Here is an 18,450-nt window from a genome sequence, read left to right as displayed (position 1 = left end):
AAATGCTAAGCTGGGTGTGTGTGAACATGGGTTGATTAACATTTGAAGCACAGATTCCCCATCATGCAGTGCTCCCCTGCTTCTCTGGTCCCAGAATTCACTGCAATCTCTGCTTCAGGCTTTCTGTTTTCCATCTCTCATGTAAATGAATGGTCATCTGGTTCCATCTCGGATGTAAATGAGACCTAGGGCAGTTGTTCACTCTTGTCACCCTTATCTGGAGAGTTTTAGGTGTGTCTCTCACTGCATCTTAATCAGTTTCGTTTAGGTAGAGGAGGGGAGGCGGGGGGTGAGTCCTTTGTGAGTCAGACAGACTGCATCCTGTGCCAGGGTTGCCCAAGAACACAGAGCTGAGACGTAACAAACTACAGTGCATTAATGAATGTCTAGACATACCCAGCCAGTAACTTGCAAAGGAGGCATCCAGGTGACCACTACACTTCTCAAAATCTACAGATTAAGAACTCAAGTGGAGCAAACATATCTTTTCCCTGCCTACTCCTGCCCTGAGGTGATTGATCAACTGCTGCTGTGAGGAGGCCACAACTGTATGAGCTGTATGCAGTCTGCTGAATTATTGCAGTATAGGAGGTGGGGGCAAAATTCCAAAAAACAAAAACATGCCACTACCTCCTCCTCCTTGCTTCAGCCCACCCTGTAACCCATCTTCTCCCATGAAACATTCCTGGATTGCATGAACTGAGTTCACTAGGATGGGGGATACTACAGGTACCTTAAAACTATTTTAAAGGCACTTAAAAAGGGAACATCCATTCATTGAAGAGTGCTAAAGCATACTAAGTACCCTCTATGCATCTTAAAGTTAAATCACTTACAGAAAGGTTATCTTTGAGCTGTTCTACCTAGCTCAAGCTAGGGTAATGCTTGTCTGCTACACAGAGATAAGTGACCAATTTCTAGTCATCCAGCATCCCAGGATACATGGCTCCCAGCTTCCCTAGCTTTAACAAGCTTTCCATCCTCCCAAGATCTACTGCTCAAGGAGTGGTACTGGACCTAAGTCAACACTCCCACTATTATGATATTAGGACCTATTATGGTGTATGCCAGGCAGGCAGGAGGGCAGGCACTGGTGCTGCTGTGCAGGAACAAAGAGGGTGGATTGGAGCCGGTGCCACCCACCTGCATGTGCCCAGCACAGCTCCTCCTGAGCAGTGGCTGGAGGTGGGGGACAGGCTGGGCTGGGTGCCACTCCTCCTGTCTGGGCTGGGAATTGGCCAGGGTGGGGTGGAGCGGGGTACAGGATGGGAGGGCAGAAATGCTGTAAGAGCAGGCCGCTTGTGTGTGTGTGTGTGTGTGTGTGTGTGCGTGGCACCTCCCTGACCATGGGAAGTCACCCATGTTGCCCACCCCTAAGGCCGACTCTGCAGAAAATGGATAGAGTCCTGGCTTCTGGCCACACCACTGAATGACAGGCCCTCTAGTGGTAAGTCAGAGTTGTACGGGTCGGAGGTGGCATTAAGCCTTAACCTGAGATTACTCTGAAACCACCTGACATTCCACCGATTTAGAATGGTGTAAAGGTAACCTGTAACAGCATCCCCGGCTGACTTTCAGGGACAGCACCAACTTTTAAAGGAGTCCTGACAATATAGCTGATGCTGTGGGCATTTGCAGGGGAATCTGAAGTATCACAGTAATCTTCATACAATCACAGAATCACAGGGCACTTTTAGACATGTTCTGGTGTGGGGGGAGGAGGTGGCACTTTAATTAGAGAGGCTCTGAGAGCCTCTCTAATTAAAGTGCTGCTGTGTCTTCTGTATCAGTATTCCCATGCTTAAAAATGGCGGTGGGGGTGCTTTAACTAAAGCTTGTTCAACGAGCTTTAGTTCAAGCACCCACTGCCATTTTTAAGTGTAGGGACACTGATACACAAGATGCAGGAGGTTGCTAGAGCATGGCAATTGCCACCCTCCAGCAGACTTGATTAGTCAAGTCTGGAATTCCAGCATGTCAGAACAGCCTCAGCACTCACATATAGGTGCCTACAGAAAATTATGTTTGGAAGGAACCTCAGGAGATCATCTAGTCTAACCACCTGCTCAAAGCAGCACCATCTCCAACTAGATCTTCACTAACTGATCAAACAGCAAACCTGATGTTTTAAAAGCTGCTTTTCTCCTTGCTTAGTTCACTGGCCTTCAATGCATTCCTTGTAATAAGTTTAATGAGCTGCTCCAATGGGAGTGAAAGCCATCACTCCTACTTTCTCCGAGTGGGAGAGAAGGAAGAAGTTGAAGGCATTGGCAAGAGGCTGGTCTGTAATACTGTAGTAGTAATATCAGGGCATGAAGCCAGGACTAGTACCTTATCTCAAGCTCTGGACATGGCTAGGGACAGCCATTACACACAAACTACCTTAAGTGATCAGAAACTGGTTTAAACCTGTAACAGAGCATAAATTCAGTGCACAGAAACCAGTTTCAAAATGGCTGAAATCAGTTTAAGATAAACCTGATTGAATGTAATACCAGACTTAACAGATTTGGGTCAAACCGGTTTATGCAATGTCTGTCCCAGACCCCTTCCTGGTTTAAGTTAAACCAGAGTCCCCTAGCATCCCAGATGCTTTGCAGCCTTGGACTGTGCTGTCTGCACTAGAGAACAGGGCTGGCCCCGCCCCTTTGCTCACTAGTCAGAGCTCCAGCGGGAACTGCAGGCACAGCTGGGCTCCCCCCACCCCTCCCAACTGCTCACTGTTCAAGCAGGGATTCACCCCTCCCTCCCTCTCTCCCTCCCTCCTTTCCATCTCCCACAGCATGGACCCCAGCCCCATGAACCCTAGACATGTGGCATGCTAGCTAATGCAGAGAGGTGTGTGTGTGTCTCCAATTTCAATGGGACAGGCAGGCAGAACAGTCTGCTTATGGCTTTTTGGAGCTAATCAACAGGTCAGCGGATAATGCCCCCCCATTCCTTCCTTGGGAAAAGCTGTTCAAGAAGAGTTTGAAATAATGAGAGAGGATTTTGTTTTGTTTATGGGCAGATAACAGTGTTTATCAGCCCTCTGCTGGCTTCCTCACCTGTCAGGTTTGCAGACAGTATGAAGAAGCAATGAGATGGGGATTGAAAAGCTCAGTATCATGAACAGATGCATGCACTGTACACACCCCTTTGCCTCAGAGTGCTAGCTAGGGGCTGGGGGCTGGCAACACTGCTGCCCCTGAGCAGTGAGTGAGGCAAAGCATGTCCTCAGTCCAGAGAGAATGTCTGTTCAGTTGCAAACCAGTTCAAACTAGGCAGGTTAGACTAACCTGCAAAGATTGAATCAATTCAGGCTCAGGCTTTAGGAATGTCTGTCCCTAGTCCATGAGTCCAGGTGCAGCAAAGCATGTCCCTATAAATCTTCACTATCACTATTGTAGTTTGGTAGGGTGATGGATGATGTGCTAAGTGGGCAATTACCTTAAATGGCATCAGTCACTGCCTAAATGAAATGAGACCCACAATACAATGGTTCAGTGAACATTATGGACACACCTCTAAAAAAAACAATGCCAGTTCCATTAATCAACTAGTTTGATTATAGTGGTACCTATTAGAATACCACACTTGCACAAGGGATGAGGGCATGGTGGACCAGTCCCCAAGCACAGCCATGAGGTTCCAACACAAACCGAAACTGAAATTCTTTATGGGGTTGGAGGAAGAAAGCCATGGATCAACCAATCAGAGAGCCAGTGAGGCTCCACTGGGAGTGCTCCAGCTCCTACCTCACCACTCTCCTGTTACCCAACAACTCTTTAACCAATTACCATAGCAAGCTGCCACTTACTAACCCCAGAAATGGAATTTGTCCTATTGCAGGCTTGGTCTTCTGGAGTCCTAGTTCTTTTCTGGGAGAAGGCTTGCAGGGATGCTGAATATAGGGGTGGGGGGAAGGGTTTCTTTTCAAAGCCTGGGTCCATTTTAGAGTCTTTGAATTCTGGTGGATGGCCAGGGAGTCCACAGTCTCATTGTCCAGGGAGTCCACAGTCTCATTGTCCAGCTTGCTGAACTGGCCATCAAAGACTTCATATCTTTGACCATTGTTGCATCAGAATCCTCATTATTCTCCCGGGCAGCACAAGCTATTGTGTCCACCACGTTTTAAGACATGACGGTGTTATTGACTGCAAGAACACATGGCATCTCCTTGTCATAGGCACACATGACATGTGATTATTCTCCCATAGCTATGCGTAGCCTTGCGATTGGACTGGCACTGTTTTTACTCATGGTTATGTCCCTGAGCTGCCATTTCCTTTGTGATCCATTTATAGACCCTCTTGTTTCAATGGCTTGACCTGAGAACACATTGGTTCTCAATCTCAGTACAGATGGTGATGAGATCCATTACTTGCCCCTGATCCAATTGAAACCACACTTGTTCACAGTGCGGCTCTCAAATTGAGGAACCATGGTGGAGGGAGGATGAATGGGTGTGTGGGATATGGAGGTCTGAACTCACATTGCTGGGTAGTGAATGGGTCCAATAACCTCCCTGACAACTGAATGGTTACATGGATTGAGATCTCCAGTGATTGAGTGGATTCAGGTTCCAGTGCTGAACTTGGGTGAGTGGTGAACACAAAATTGCTGCAAGTTACTGTGTGGGGCAAATAGTAGATGAGGGAAGCCACTGTTATGTCTGGGCAGTAGATTTCTGCAATTAGGGTGATAGTGGCTGCTCAGAACTCAAGAGAGGCCAAAACTGGGGATGAAGCAATACACTGTGGGACACCTGGAGGACTGACTGCCCTGTTTGTCCCATAATGATATTATGGGAAAACTGTTCTGACTTCCTTCATGATAGTGTAAGACAACCTTTTAGTACCTCTTATTCTTCAAACCTTATGGTTTTGTCCTGTGGCAACTGAGAAGGACATCTGACATTTTGTTTTGGGAGAAAACATTTTCTCCCAGGACAAGGATAATGACTTTTCATACCCTGGGAGTTTTAACCAATGGCAAGAATGACATCAGTGGATAACCTTTCCCTAAGTGATTTAACCTTAAGATGCTTAGAGGGTACTTAGTATGATTTAACACCCTTCAATGAATGGATGTTCCCTTTTTAAGTGCCTTTAGAATACTTTGAAGGTAACTGTAATTTAAAAAAACATATAATTGACAATTTTTTTGAACAATGCACTTACTGCAGCAGCTTGGACTGGCTCTTTTGTTAAATGTCTACACTTCTATGTCAGATCATTCATTTTCTTTTCTATTCTTAGCCAAGAATATAGCATATGTTGTGTTTTAATAATGAGGATTTTTTTTTTGTTTGAAATGACCAATGGTGAACTTTTCACATAATTAGGGGTCTACCTAACTTTAGGAGGCAGCTGGCAAGTTTCATGGGAAGACTGCAGAACTGGTTGTCATTTTCATGGACTAATTTCAGTGGGGCCCCCACAGGCCTCTGATTGGCTGAGGGGCCCTAGTGGCCCTGCACCTCACCAATGATTGGCTATGAGGGCTTTTCATCATGTGAACTTCCTTTCCCTGCGGATTCGTGGAGGAGGTGGGGGCAGAAGACAGTCAGCCTCTCAGCCAGTCAGCAGTGAGGGGCAAAGGAAGCAGCCATCTTGGGCTTCCCTTCATGTGGGCAGCCTCCCTTCCTTCCCCACCCCCGCACCCTCCCCCACACCCCAAAGGCTACACAGCTGGGCCACAGTGCCGTAAGAAATGTTGGCTCCCTCTGGGGATCCAGTATTTTATTTTCAGTAAGTTTTCTTTTCTTTGTGGACGTTTCCTGTTTTCATGGGCAATAACAGATTTTGCAATTTCCACAAAATCTGCAAAATCATGATTTTAGTAGGTCTCTACATTTAACTGAAAACAACAACATTTTATTTTTCTTAAACAAGCCACACCCCTTCTTTTATTTCATGAACAACTTAAAATTTTTCTTGTGCTACTTAGAAGAGATTAATATAACCAAAGAAACTGAAGACTCTGATATTTGGTTACATATATTGACAACATGACAGCAAGTGAAATGTCTTGGAGGAATGCCATATTCTGCAGAATCCTTTGATTGATTTTTTTTTAACTATATTTAAACCAAAGCATGTTTTACTAACATGAAATAGACAAAAAGAAAATTTAAAAAAGCAAAACAAAAACCACTCCTTCTCTAGAGCTCTTATGTTCAACAATGAAGACCTATTGGCAGATCATTTTGGAATGTTTAAATTATGAAATAGAAAAGGGGGAAATAATTTAAACAACATATCATATACCATAACAGAATTTGCTAAGATGGCTGTCATAGGAAATATGACATTCAACCCACCATCCCATATACTTCTGCATCATAAAAAAGAATAAAAGATAGAAATAAAAACCTGCAAATTCCCAAGCTCATTGTTTTCTTTGTAAGGGGAAAAGACCTGAAACTGAATGAAATCCACTTGTCATTGCTTTTATTTTATATGGAAGGTTTTCAGGTGCTTCAGTGATGGACAGCAGTGCAAAAACCAAAGTTCAATAGTTAAATCAAACATGCAGATGCTTTCCATGTAAGTGTATCAATCAAATAACTGTGGTTTAATGAAATGTATAGATTCATTGCACTGCTGATTTTCACACTGTTTAATCTGTAAATGAAAAAAAAATAAGGAAAATATATGTATCCATTTAGACCATGTTTTCCATGTGTATTGAAAATGTGTACTATGTGCAGTATAGTAGTGTTCTCATTTAAACTACTAAAACAGCTATTTTTATATTTTAAAGAAAAATTAATGTGTGCGCAAACTTATGCTATTTCAAATAGTCTCTTTATAAAATTACATGTTTTGGCTAAATTATTGGTTGCAGCAGAAATCTGATAATATTTACTTTTTCCATCCTTAGTTTGTCTTGTCTATTTACATGCTAAGTTTTTCAGGCAAAGGTCAGTCTCAAACTGTATGTTTTCCCAGGGCTTGGTATATTTGGACTGTAATTATGATTTCTAGACACCGCTTTATTCTTAGTTTAGGGTATGGGGCAGTCAATCCCATCTCTCTAATATTTTGCCCAGCTCAAACCTGGTCCTGGCACAGGTGCAGCTTAGGTGGAAAGGGTTAATTGTCAGCTGCAAATAGAGTAGAATAAAGTTCTAACCATGTCCTTTCCTACCTCTAATATCCACTCTTTCAGGGCCTGGAAATAAAGGTGTAGGTAGCAGTAGAAAATATCTGTATGTGTCTAGAAATTCTCTGCTGGCTATATATGTTCAGGTCCTTGTTCCTTGTTAGCACAAAGGGTGCCTATAATGTGCTCAAGTGGTGGTGGAGGATAGCATTTCAGATAGACCAGATCCCAGAGAGCCACTCTAATTAAAATGCCATGGCGCATTTATATACATACATTAATAGGCGATGCATAGGAGGGCCACGGCGGTGTACATGTCCCCCACCCCAAGATTGGCTGCTGCTGAAGCCACCACTGGCTTCTGTGGGTGGTTGCTGCTCACCCCCCCGCCCTCCCCCCCGGTTGCCAAAGCAGCCGCTGGTGTCTGCAGGCACTCCCTGCTTACCATCTCCCCCACCCCCCCGCTGCCGACACCAACGACGCCATCCCTGGTTGCCGCCATGGTGCCCCCCAACTCTCAGGAGGCACCAGTCATTCCTGCATACATTTGTCTGCTCTGATGCACCAGAACCCAGAGCTGTGTTGCGTGCATGCATTTGTATAAATGGTGAAATGCTAAAGAGCACACACCAACTGCTGAAACTTCCTTAGCCTGACAAAGGGTTTTTGAACCTGAAAGCTTGCTCAATAACTATTCTCCAACTATTTGGGTTGGTCTAATAAAATATATCAAATTCACCCAAGGAACCTTGTCTGCAAAACTCCTTCAATGTGTTTTAGTTCAAAAGCATACTAATGCCATTTTCTCAGCGCTGACACACATTTCACCACTTATACAAATGTATGCACCACAGGCCAGGTGCTCCTAAAAGTGCCCAGTGCTGTGGCACAAACATGTGTACAAATGCCCATAGAGAGTCACTAGAATTAAGTCCCCATACATTAAAGAATGGCCACTGGGACACTTAAACTAAAGCTCATCAAATGAGCTTTAGTTAAAGTGTTCCATGGCCATTTTTAAACCCCTGGAGGTTATACATATGGTGCTGCAGGGATGCGAGAGCGTTCTAATTAAAATATGTTGCAGCATGTGTATGGGTACCTAAAAGTGCTAGGACAGGAGAATCTGGACCTCTGTGCTGCCTCTGTATCACATCCAAGAGTGCTACCAAGAATCATGCACTGTCTAGTGCAGGGCAGATCCGGGAAATGAAGTAGATAGGTGGTTTAGAGCCTCCCTGAACATGAAACCCTGTGTCATCTGAGGCTCTAGGTCTCAAGGGTATTTTTTGGTGCATGCAGCTTCTTGGAGCTGCTCTAAAGAGATATGCTGCATTTCTGGGATTTGGCAAGCACTGACTGGGAGCAAGTGGCTATGGTGTGTCTCCCAGCAGCAGAGAGGCAGCAAAACCAAGCTCTTTAAACAAAATAAAACATAAAACCACACTCATAAACACCTTTTTTGCTTTCTACCCTCAAATGCCCAAACATCTCTGCTGATGTCTATGCTATCACATATATCTGGGTGATAGAAATGCGCCATTCTCTATTAGCTATTCTTAATTAAAAAGGGAGAGCTGTTTTCAGGACAGACCTTTCTTTTTCACACCCGTTATCTTTTTTACTCTCACTGCAGCTGCTACCTGCTGTCATCCTTCTTCACTGAATCTGCTTGCAGCTTGCGCTGCTTGGCTTGAGACAAGTGCTCCAATTCCCAAAGCACTGCCTGTGTCCCACCTGAGACTTCAAGACTAATGTGGCTGTTTTACCATTTCCCTCTGGGGCTTTTAATATTGATGTTACTCTTCAGTGGCAACAAAGATGAACTACTATTTGTCATAAAAAATAGCACTTTATTCTTTTATTACCATGTTTAAAAGCCAAAACACCATGGCAAAGTCTTATTTTTAAAATATCCAACCAATCTCTAAAACAAAAACAAATGGATTTTTCTTAGCATTACAGCCATAGTGCCTATTAATATCAAAAGGACTTAGAACAGCACTAATTTGATGGGGGAAACACACTACTATTAGAATCTATAGCCAAAAAGGTCATGAAAATTAAATGAATCCCAGGCACTAGGTGTGGATATTGCAAATGCAGAAAAGAAGGCTACTCAATATTGCACTGAAAAACTTAGATGTGGAAATCTAGAGACTGTTCGTTTCAGTTAGGCCCTCTTTCACAGAGGTGAAAGTGCTTTTTCTTTTTAATGATTAACCTTAACTCCTATAAAAAAAACTCAGGGATGTGGAAGAAATACATACATCTGGACTATGGGCAGAAGACAGCTATTGGGCAGTCATATTAGCTTGTTTCCTCATCAAGAATGAAGTAGCTTACTAAAGAAACCGGGATGCTTCTGCTCTCTTCATGGTTGTCTAGTAGTGCATCTACATGAGAAGTTTACTGTGGAGCTAACTATTAGCTCCACAGTAAAACAATGATGTCTATATGTGCAACCCTATTAGATCACAGTATATTAATAAACATCACCTCAGGGCAGCCTAGGTGAACACAAGTGCTACCCTGTGACAGTGTTGTTTTTCTGACAGGACTGGCTGGGGAACAAGGGTCCTTCAGTGCGGGGGCTGCCTGCCAGCCAGTCCCTGTACTGAAGCACCCTTGTGCCCTAGCCAGCTTCTCCCATTGCACATGGAGCCCCGTTGGAGTTGCCCTGGGTTGGCTGCTCCAACTAGGCTGCATGTGTTGTGCACAAATAAACTCTGGAGCAATATGCTTTGGAGTATTTTGCTCCTGGGCCCACATTCAAATGGTAGGCCCAGAAGCAAGAAACTCTGGAGGATATTGTTCCAGAATTTATTCATGAACATTAATTACATATTTAGACACACCTGGTATAATGCAATATAATGTGACTAATAGGACTTTGATCAGTGAGTGGTTTGGGAGGCTTGGATAATATGTAACGTTGTGTGTCTGCTAAGAAAAAATATCCCAATGTTTAAAAGACTTAATTCCTGTCCTCCTTTCACCCATAATTTATGAAGTGGCCAAGGCAATGACTTGGACACAGAGGCCCCAAAGTTAAATTGCAAACAAAAATGATAAAATAAAAAGGTACTTAGTTGTGTTAGCGTGAAACCAGGCAGAATGCAGCACAGGATGGTACCTTAGACTGTCTTGTTCAGAAATGTATAAGCTTTTGTAGGCAACAGCCCACTTTTTCAGATGCTAGGGACTGACTTGTAGAGAGCTCCCTGCATACTAATAGTTGGAAAGACAAATCCTAAATATAATCCATGGTACAGACCTAAGGGGATCAAGTCCAGAGAATTTAATAGTTTGATTATATTTCCCCAGTGTTACTTTCTCTTCTGGAAACCCTGCAAAGTTTCCCTCTGATAGCAGTCTACAATAACATATGGCTCATGAAAACTTATGCTATTCAGCTTTTATTAGTCTATAAGGTGCAAATCTACCCAGCCTTCTGCCTGTCTTCAGACAAAAACCCCTATATTCTGCAAATCTGTCAGAAATGTTATGCACCATAATTCCAGTGCATTGTTTAGTACCTGTAATAACAGGTACTAACTTAATGTACCATAATTGGAGCTACTGAACATTAGAGCAAACAAGCTTTTATTTTGGGAGGTTTAAATGCTCTTTGGACTAATCTATTGCATATTAGCACATTAGCATGGTTGTTCCAGCCATGCTAATGCACAGTAGAATTAGTCCAATGGGCATTGTCTTATGACTGAAGGAAATCCACACCCACGCATCCTGCCGATCATGTGTGCAAGCTAAGTTTTACTTTTATAAATGGTCACAGACAATGAAATTCAAGATGCCATTGTAAGATGTACCAGGAGAGATATTTCCAATATAGATAGGGAAAGGATAGAGGAACACATTTCAGTTTAAAGCAGACTTATTTGGCAGCCAGGAAATTGGGCAATATGCAGGATGGTCAGCTAATCCCTCAAGCCCATCAGCTGCTAGGTGGCTGCAGAATCATCATCCTGCTCATCAGACTGAGCAGAGGAGAGGGCTCTGCTACATTAGGAAAGCTTTGAGTACACAGGCACTTAAACATGGCTGACAGAATTTAAGTGATACTCAGCAAGTCTGCTGGTCTACAACACAGCTGGGCAAAGAGGGTAAAGTGGATGAAGTAGCTGCCAGACAAAGTGCAAGCAACTGCCTGATTGATAAATTGCTTCTTCTGGGACACTGAAATGAATGGAACCAGGTGTTAATCAGGTGTTAACAGTGACGTATATTCTATGCCTACAGAGTACAGGACTTTTGGTTGTAGACGTGTTGGTCTAAGAATGTTGGCAGGCAAGGTTCTTTGGGTAGACGTGATATCTTTTATTAGATCAACTGAGAAGTTGGAAAAAAGCTCTTAGCAAGTTTTTGGGTGCAATCACTCTTCTTCAGGCATAGGAAGTCTCTGCTGTTCTGAGACTCCAAGGAATGAGAGAAGCTAAAAGTATGACAGGATGTCAGTAAGAATGTAAATAGGTAGAAATTAGGGAAACAAAAGATAGAGTAGGGAAGGGATGGGGGTTGACATTGGACACATTACAACCTGCCTGATATTCGATTTACCAGGTACCTGCCGGACCTGACCTCTTACACTTTTCTTTCCTCTCCCCCCAGCTTTCTCCCTTCACCTCCCCTACTTTTCTGCCCTTTGTCTTCCTAATTTCCAGCTATTTCCTTTTTCATAGACTCTTTTCTACCTTGAATTACTACTCCTATAGAGTCTCCCTTACTCAAAAGGAGAAAACTGAACTCCTGAATGAGTATTTTGCATCTGTATTCCACCAGTCTAAGACTGACAGTCTGCGGAATGCAAATGTGATGCAGAATAGTCACAGTAGGGATGATCACCTACACACAGTCAACGTAGAGCTGGTGAAAAAACAGATAGAGAAGCTGGATAGCTATACGTCAGCAGGACCAGATGAACTCCATCTGAGAGTGCTGAACAAATTAGCCAAAGTCATCTCAGGACCACTGGTGAACCTCTTTGAGAATTCATGGTGCTCAGGAGAGGTCCCAGAAGACTGGGAGAGGGCCAATGTTGTGCCCATCTTCAAGAAGGGGAGGAGAGAGGACCCAGGGAACTACAGGCTGATCTGTCTGACCTCAATCCTAGGAAAAATCCTTGAAAAATTTCTCAAGGAGTCCATATGTGATAAGCTAGTAGAAGGCAAAATTCTGTATGACAGCCAGCTTGGTTTTGCCATGGGTAAGTCATGCTTGACTAACTTCATCTTCTTCTACAACCAGGTTAGTCACCACCTGGATAAGGGAGATGAGGTCAATGTCATTTACTTGGACTTTAAGAAGGCCTTTGACTTGGTGTCCCATTGTAGCAAAACCCCCAGTTTTTCTCTTTTTTTCATTTTGAAATGCATTCCCTCACTTCTCCAACTGTTTCTGACTTTTTCTCTCTATTCCCTATAGATAATTATGAGTAAGCTAAGACATAGGACAAGCTTTAGCATTTTATTTTGGTAGCAAGTTTTTCTTTTTTCTCTCTCCTGCTTTGATCCACTGCTTTATATTGTATAATTATTATGTTTATATTGATTTTTACTGTTTTATATTATTGTTTTACTGATTTTTATTGTTTTTTCCATTGATACTATATGATTTAGGCCTACATACGTAAGTTAGCATAAGCCATGTCAAGTTTCCATTTTGTCTGTCAAGCCTCCATCTTGTGTCCTCTGCCCAGCTGTAACCTATGTCTCATGTCTAACCAGTCTCCTGTATATTGGTTCCTGAATGAATGGAGATGAATGAGGGTGCTTGAGATACAATGGTAGCAGGCCTCAATAAATAATCAACTCAACGACTGGACCATCAGCTCAATGACCGGATCATTGCCTTCCATTGACTCACCCAGGAACAGAACAGAAAAATACAAAGACCCTACAGCTAACCCACTATTGCAACACAGACACTTGGAACTGCACGTCCTCGCCTGGAGTCCACATGCTCAGTACACCAGGGCTGACCTTTGCCTGGACATGCCCCTGTCACTAGGGTCATAGTTTCATAGTGCTTAGGGTCAGAAGGGACCTAAACAGATCATCAGGTCCAACCCTCTGCCCTGGGCAGGAATGAATGCCGGGGTCATAACATCCCAGCCAAATATCTATCCAGCCTCCTCTTGAAGGCCCCCAAGGTAGGAGAGAACAAAACCTCCCTTGGCAGTCCATTCCAGAGCCTGGCAGGTAATGTCTCCTGATGTCCAGCTGAACCTTCTCTCTAACAATTTGTGGCCATTATTCCTAGTAAGCTTTGGTGGTGCCCGGGGGAACAGAGCCTCAGCCAATTTCCTCTGGACCGGTGAGTTTGTAAATGGGGCCACCAGATCCCCTCAGTCTTCTCTTGTGGAGGCTGAACAGATTCAGGCCCTTTAGCCTCTCTTCATAGGGTCTGCCCTGCTGCCCCTTGACCATGCAAGTAGCCCTCCTCTGGACCCTCTCAATGCTAGCCACATCCCTCTTGAAGTGTGGCGCCCAGAACTGGATGCAGTACTCCAACTGTGGCCTGATCAGTGCCTCCTAAAGGGGAACTATTGCCTCCTTGGACCTGTTTGTCATGCACCTGCTAATACATGATAAAGTGTGGTTGGCTTTACTGATCACTTTGTCATATTGACAACTCATGTTTATCTTGGAGTCAACAGTGACTCCAAGATCCCTTTCTGCCGCTGTGTTGACAAGAAGGGTGTTCCCCAGCCTATAGGTGTGTTGCTAGTTCCTTCTCCCTAAATGCATCACCTTGCACTTCTCTGTGTTGAATTCTATCCTATTCTCATCTGCCCACCTCTGTAACCTGTCTAGATCTAGCTGGATTCTGTCCCTCTCCTCTAGTGTGCCCACCTTGCCCCACGTCGTAGTGTCATTAGCAAATTTGGGCAGCATGCGTTCCACACCCACATCCAGATTGATGATAAAGGTGTTGAATAGTACAGGCCCTAGGACCGAGCCCTGGAGGACTCCACTGCCCACATCCCTCCAGGTCGAAAATGACCCATCCACCACCATTCTCTGGGTGAGACCATCCAGCCAATTTGCCACCCATCTGACTGTTTAGGCATTAATGCCACAGTCACCTGGTTTTTTTTAGAGAGAATGTGGTGGGAAACAGTGTCAAAGGCCTTCTTAAAGTCCAGCAAGACGACATCCACCTCAGTGCCCCTGTCCAGGGACTTTGTGACCTGATCATAAAAGGAAACCAGCTTAGTAGGCAGGATCTGCTCTCAATGAACCCACATTGGGTGCCTCTGAGCATTACCTCCCCTGGTGGGCCCTTGCAGATGTGCTCCTTGATAATTTTCTCAAAGGTCTTCCCAAGGACCGAGGTGACACTAACTGGCCTGTAGTTATGTGAGTCCTCCTTTCTCCCCTTCTTGTAAATGGGGACCACATTGGCCCTTTTCCAATTCTCTGGTACCTGGCCAGACCCCCATGAGTGCTCATAGAGCTGTGCCAGGTGCCCCGCTATGAGCCTCACTAATTCCGTCAGCACCCTCGGGTGGAGAGCATCTGGACCTACTGATTTAAACACATCCAGTCCCTCCAAAAGTTCCCTAACTAGGTCGTCTCTCACCCTAGGCATGGCTGTGCCTCCCCTGGGTCTGTCTGTAATCCTAGTGGGGGAAATGTCCCAGTCCCTGTTCAGGAATATGGAGGCAAAGAATTTGTTAAAGAGGTCAGCTTTTTTGTTTGCTGCAATCACTAGATTGCCAAGCCTGTTCTGTAGGGGCCCCAAGTTACTTGGTGCCTTCTTCTTACTCCCTAAGTATTTGAAAAATAATTTTTTGTTATCCCTAATTCTGGTTGCTAGCCCTAGCTTCATCTCTGTTTTGGTCTTCCTAACAGCTTCCCTGCAATTACAAGCAATGGAGGTGTAATCCTCCTTGGTGACAGCCCCTTGCTTCCACTGTTTGTATGCTTCCTTTTTTGCCCTCAGACATTCCTGGATGCCTTTGCTGAGCCATGGGGGCTTTTTAGCACTCCTCCTCCCCTTCGTGTGCATTGGGACTCACTCCCTTTGAGCTTGGAGGATCGTCTTCTTGAGGAACAACCACCCATCTTGGACTCCCATCTCATTGAAGCTCCAAGACCCCAATGCCTCTCCTACTAATCTTCTTAGCTCATTCAAGTTGGACCTCCTGAAGTCGAGAACTTTTGCCTTACTGCTTGCATTCACCACCCTGCACTGGATAGTAAATTCCAGCAGGTAATGATCACTGGTCAAGTACCCACAGACCTGTCACCAGGTCATCACCTGTGGCAAGGACCAAGGCCAGCAAGGTATTTCCTTTGTTAGGACTATGCACCTCCTGGGTTAGGTGGAGGTCCTGTATTCCAGCTAGGAATCTAGGAACCCAGCAGATATCTGGGTATTTTAGGTCACCCATGACAACCACATCCCTTGACTTTACAGCAGCCATGAACTGACCTGAGATTTCCAGGTCCAGCTCTTCCCCCTGGTGAGGTGGTCTGTAGTAGATGCCCACTGTCATGTCCCTTTCCCCATTACCCCCTTGTATTCTTACCCAGAGTGCATCAGCTTGCCCATCCTCTGACCCCATCCTGATCATCAAGGATGTGTATTGCTCTTTGACACAGCGTGCTACACCCCCCCCCCACACACACACAAACACTTTTTCCCTCTGTCTCGTCTGTACAGCCTGTAGCCCTCGATGTCCACTGCCCAGTCATGGGTAGAATTGCACCAGGTTTCCATGAGCCCCACTACGTCTGGGTTTTTGCTAGCTAGCAGGAGGGTGAGGGTCATAAAAGGTCTGCCTCTATAAAAAGGGGTTGTGAAGACAGACCGAGTGGGATGCCCTGTCCATCTGGACCAGCACCACGTCACACCACCTATCCACCCAGAGGCCTTGCCAGTGACCCCCTCTAGAGAACACCTTGCTGGAGAAGACCCCAACTGGCCATTGAGGATCAATTCACAGCCCAGATAGCTATCACCCACCTTCCTTCCCCAAGAAAAGGACCTGGACTCTGTCCCTACACACCTTGACTTCAATCCCTCCACCAAGCCTTTTTCTCTCCTGTGTGGGTGTGTATGTGAGTGCTTGTGTGTGTGTGTGTATAGGAAAAAATAACTTTGTGGGGCTGTGTAGAGTGTTGTCTGTTTAATAAACCTGTTATTTTGAAACCCCAATTTGGGTTTTTGTCTTATTGACCTCCCAACCCTCCTCCTCAATTTCGTGGCTCTCTCTCAGCTTTCTGCCTCTCAGTTTCCAGCTCCCATTTCCCAGTGTTCTGCCTCTCTGTTCCCTGGCTGTCTCCTCCTTGCCACTGGGCTTTTTCCTTTGCTTCCACCCTGGCACCAGGTGACCCCGACTAATCCTGGGGCACATTAACCCTAAGTAACCCCAAGCCCCAGTGACCTTGAGTAACACCAGAGCCACTTGACCTTAAATAATGCCAGCTCCCCTCCAGTCTGTTGGTCTTAATCTCAGACCTGGTACTTTCACTGTCTTATTTTTCCCTGTCTCATCTTAACCCCCATCCATCTCCCTCCTTCCCCTCCTTCTGGAAATCTTTGACTCTGGATTCTCACTCCCATAGTCACCAAGCACCCTAGGTACCCCAAGCACACACATACACACCACACCACCCAAGTCCCAAGTCAGGAAGTCACCTGTGTGTATGTGTAGGTGTGTGGTGTGCGTGCGAATTGGCAAATTATATATATATATATGTTAGAGTTCAACTCCATGTAGTGCCCAATGGCTAGGGATATGATGATCCAATCACTCATAGATCCTGTTACCCATTAGTCAGAGCAAGCAGGGAGCAAACACCAGCACACATTGCTCGCAACAGCTTTATTCAGAATGGACATAGCTTCGGACTAGCTCACCAAAAAACAACAAACCAGAGAGCCGCACTGAACAATAGTTTTTTCCACATTTATACACTTTGGTTTATGCTCACTACCATTTATTCCACCCTCACTCTTCTCATGTTCCAGCCATTTCTCCTCCCACCTCAAGCTCCACCTCTGTTTACTGTTTACTTCATTAACATAGAATTGCCTATGCTTTTCATTCATTTACATGCCTTTTTGCTATGAGTGCATGTCTAAGACCTTCACCCCACTTCTTCGGTCAACAGGCAGACTTTGGAGGCTTCTTCATCAATCACCATTCACCTTTTGCATATATTCATCTTGGATTCTGTTACCATGTACATGTTGTTTTTCACATTCCAGTCTGTTTTTTCATCTCATGTTGTACCATCTCCACACTCCTTAGGCCCCTGTATCTTATCTCATTCCTCACTGTAGCTGGTTCACAATACACAGACTTGTTGCTTTTTTCAGAAAATGGTTGACGCAGTTAAGATGGTTACTTAGCATAAGTACTCATAAGCAAAATCTACTTTACCTTCTATCAATAGCTGGTGGTTTACATCCTGATTCTTTTCAATAATGATTATATATCTCACAACACTACTATATGGTTTAAAAACCTACTTTTCTACTGTGTGCTTTTAATATATTATTAATAGATTCATAGATGTTAGGGCCAGAAGGGACCTCAATAGATCATCAAGTCCGACTCCCTGCATAGGCAGGAAAGAGTTCAGATGACCCCAGCCAGATGCCTATCTAATCTCCTCTTGAAGACCCCCAGGGTAGGGGAGAGCACTACCTCCCTTGGGAACCCATTCCAGATTTTGGCCACTCTAACTGTGAAGAAGTTCTTCCTAATTTCCAGTCTAAATCTGCTCTCTGCTAGCTTATGACCATTATTTCTTGTGACCCCCAGGGGCGCCTTGGTGAGTAAAGCCTCACCAAGTCCCTTCTGTGCCCCCGTGATGAACTTATAGGCAGCCACAAGGTCACCTCTCAACCTTCTCTTGTGGAGGCTGAAGAGGTCCAGGGGCCCTAGTCTCTCCTCATAGGGCTTGGCCTGTAAGCCCTTAACCATATGAATGGCCCTTCTCTGGACCCTCTCCAGGTTATCCACAGCCCTCTTGAAGTGTGGCGCCCAAAACTGCATTCAGTACTCCAACTGCAGTCTGACCAGCGCCCGATAGAGGGGAAGTATCACCTTCTTGGTTCTGTTTGTCATGCATCTGCTGATGCATGATAAAGTGCAGTTCGCTTTGCTGATGACTTCGTCACACTGATGACTCATGTTCATCTTGGAGTCCACTAGGACTCCAAGATCCCTTTCCACTTCTGTGCTACTAAGCAAGTCATTTCCTAGGCAGTAGGTGTGCTAGACATTTTTCCTCCCTAGGTGCAGAACTTTGCATTTCTCCTTGTTAAATTGCATTCTATTGTTTTCTGCCCATTTGTCCAACCTGTCCAGGTCTGCCCATA

Source organism: Alligator sinensis, unplaced genomic scaffold (assembly GCF_000455745.1).
Source record: "Alligator sinensis unplaced genomic scaffold, ASM45574v1 scaffold341_2, whole genome shotgun sequence".
In the NCBI taxonomy this organism is placed as follows: Eukaryota; Metazoa; Chordata; order Crocodylia; family Alligatoridae; genus Alligator; species Alligator sinensis.
Note: the sequence above shows the minus strand (reverse complement) of the source record.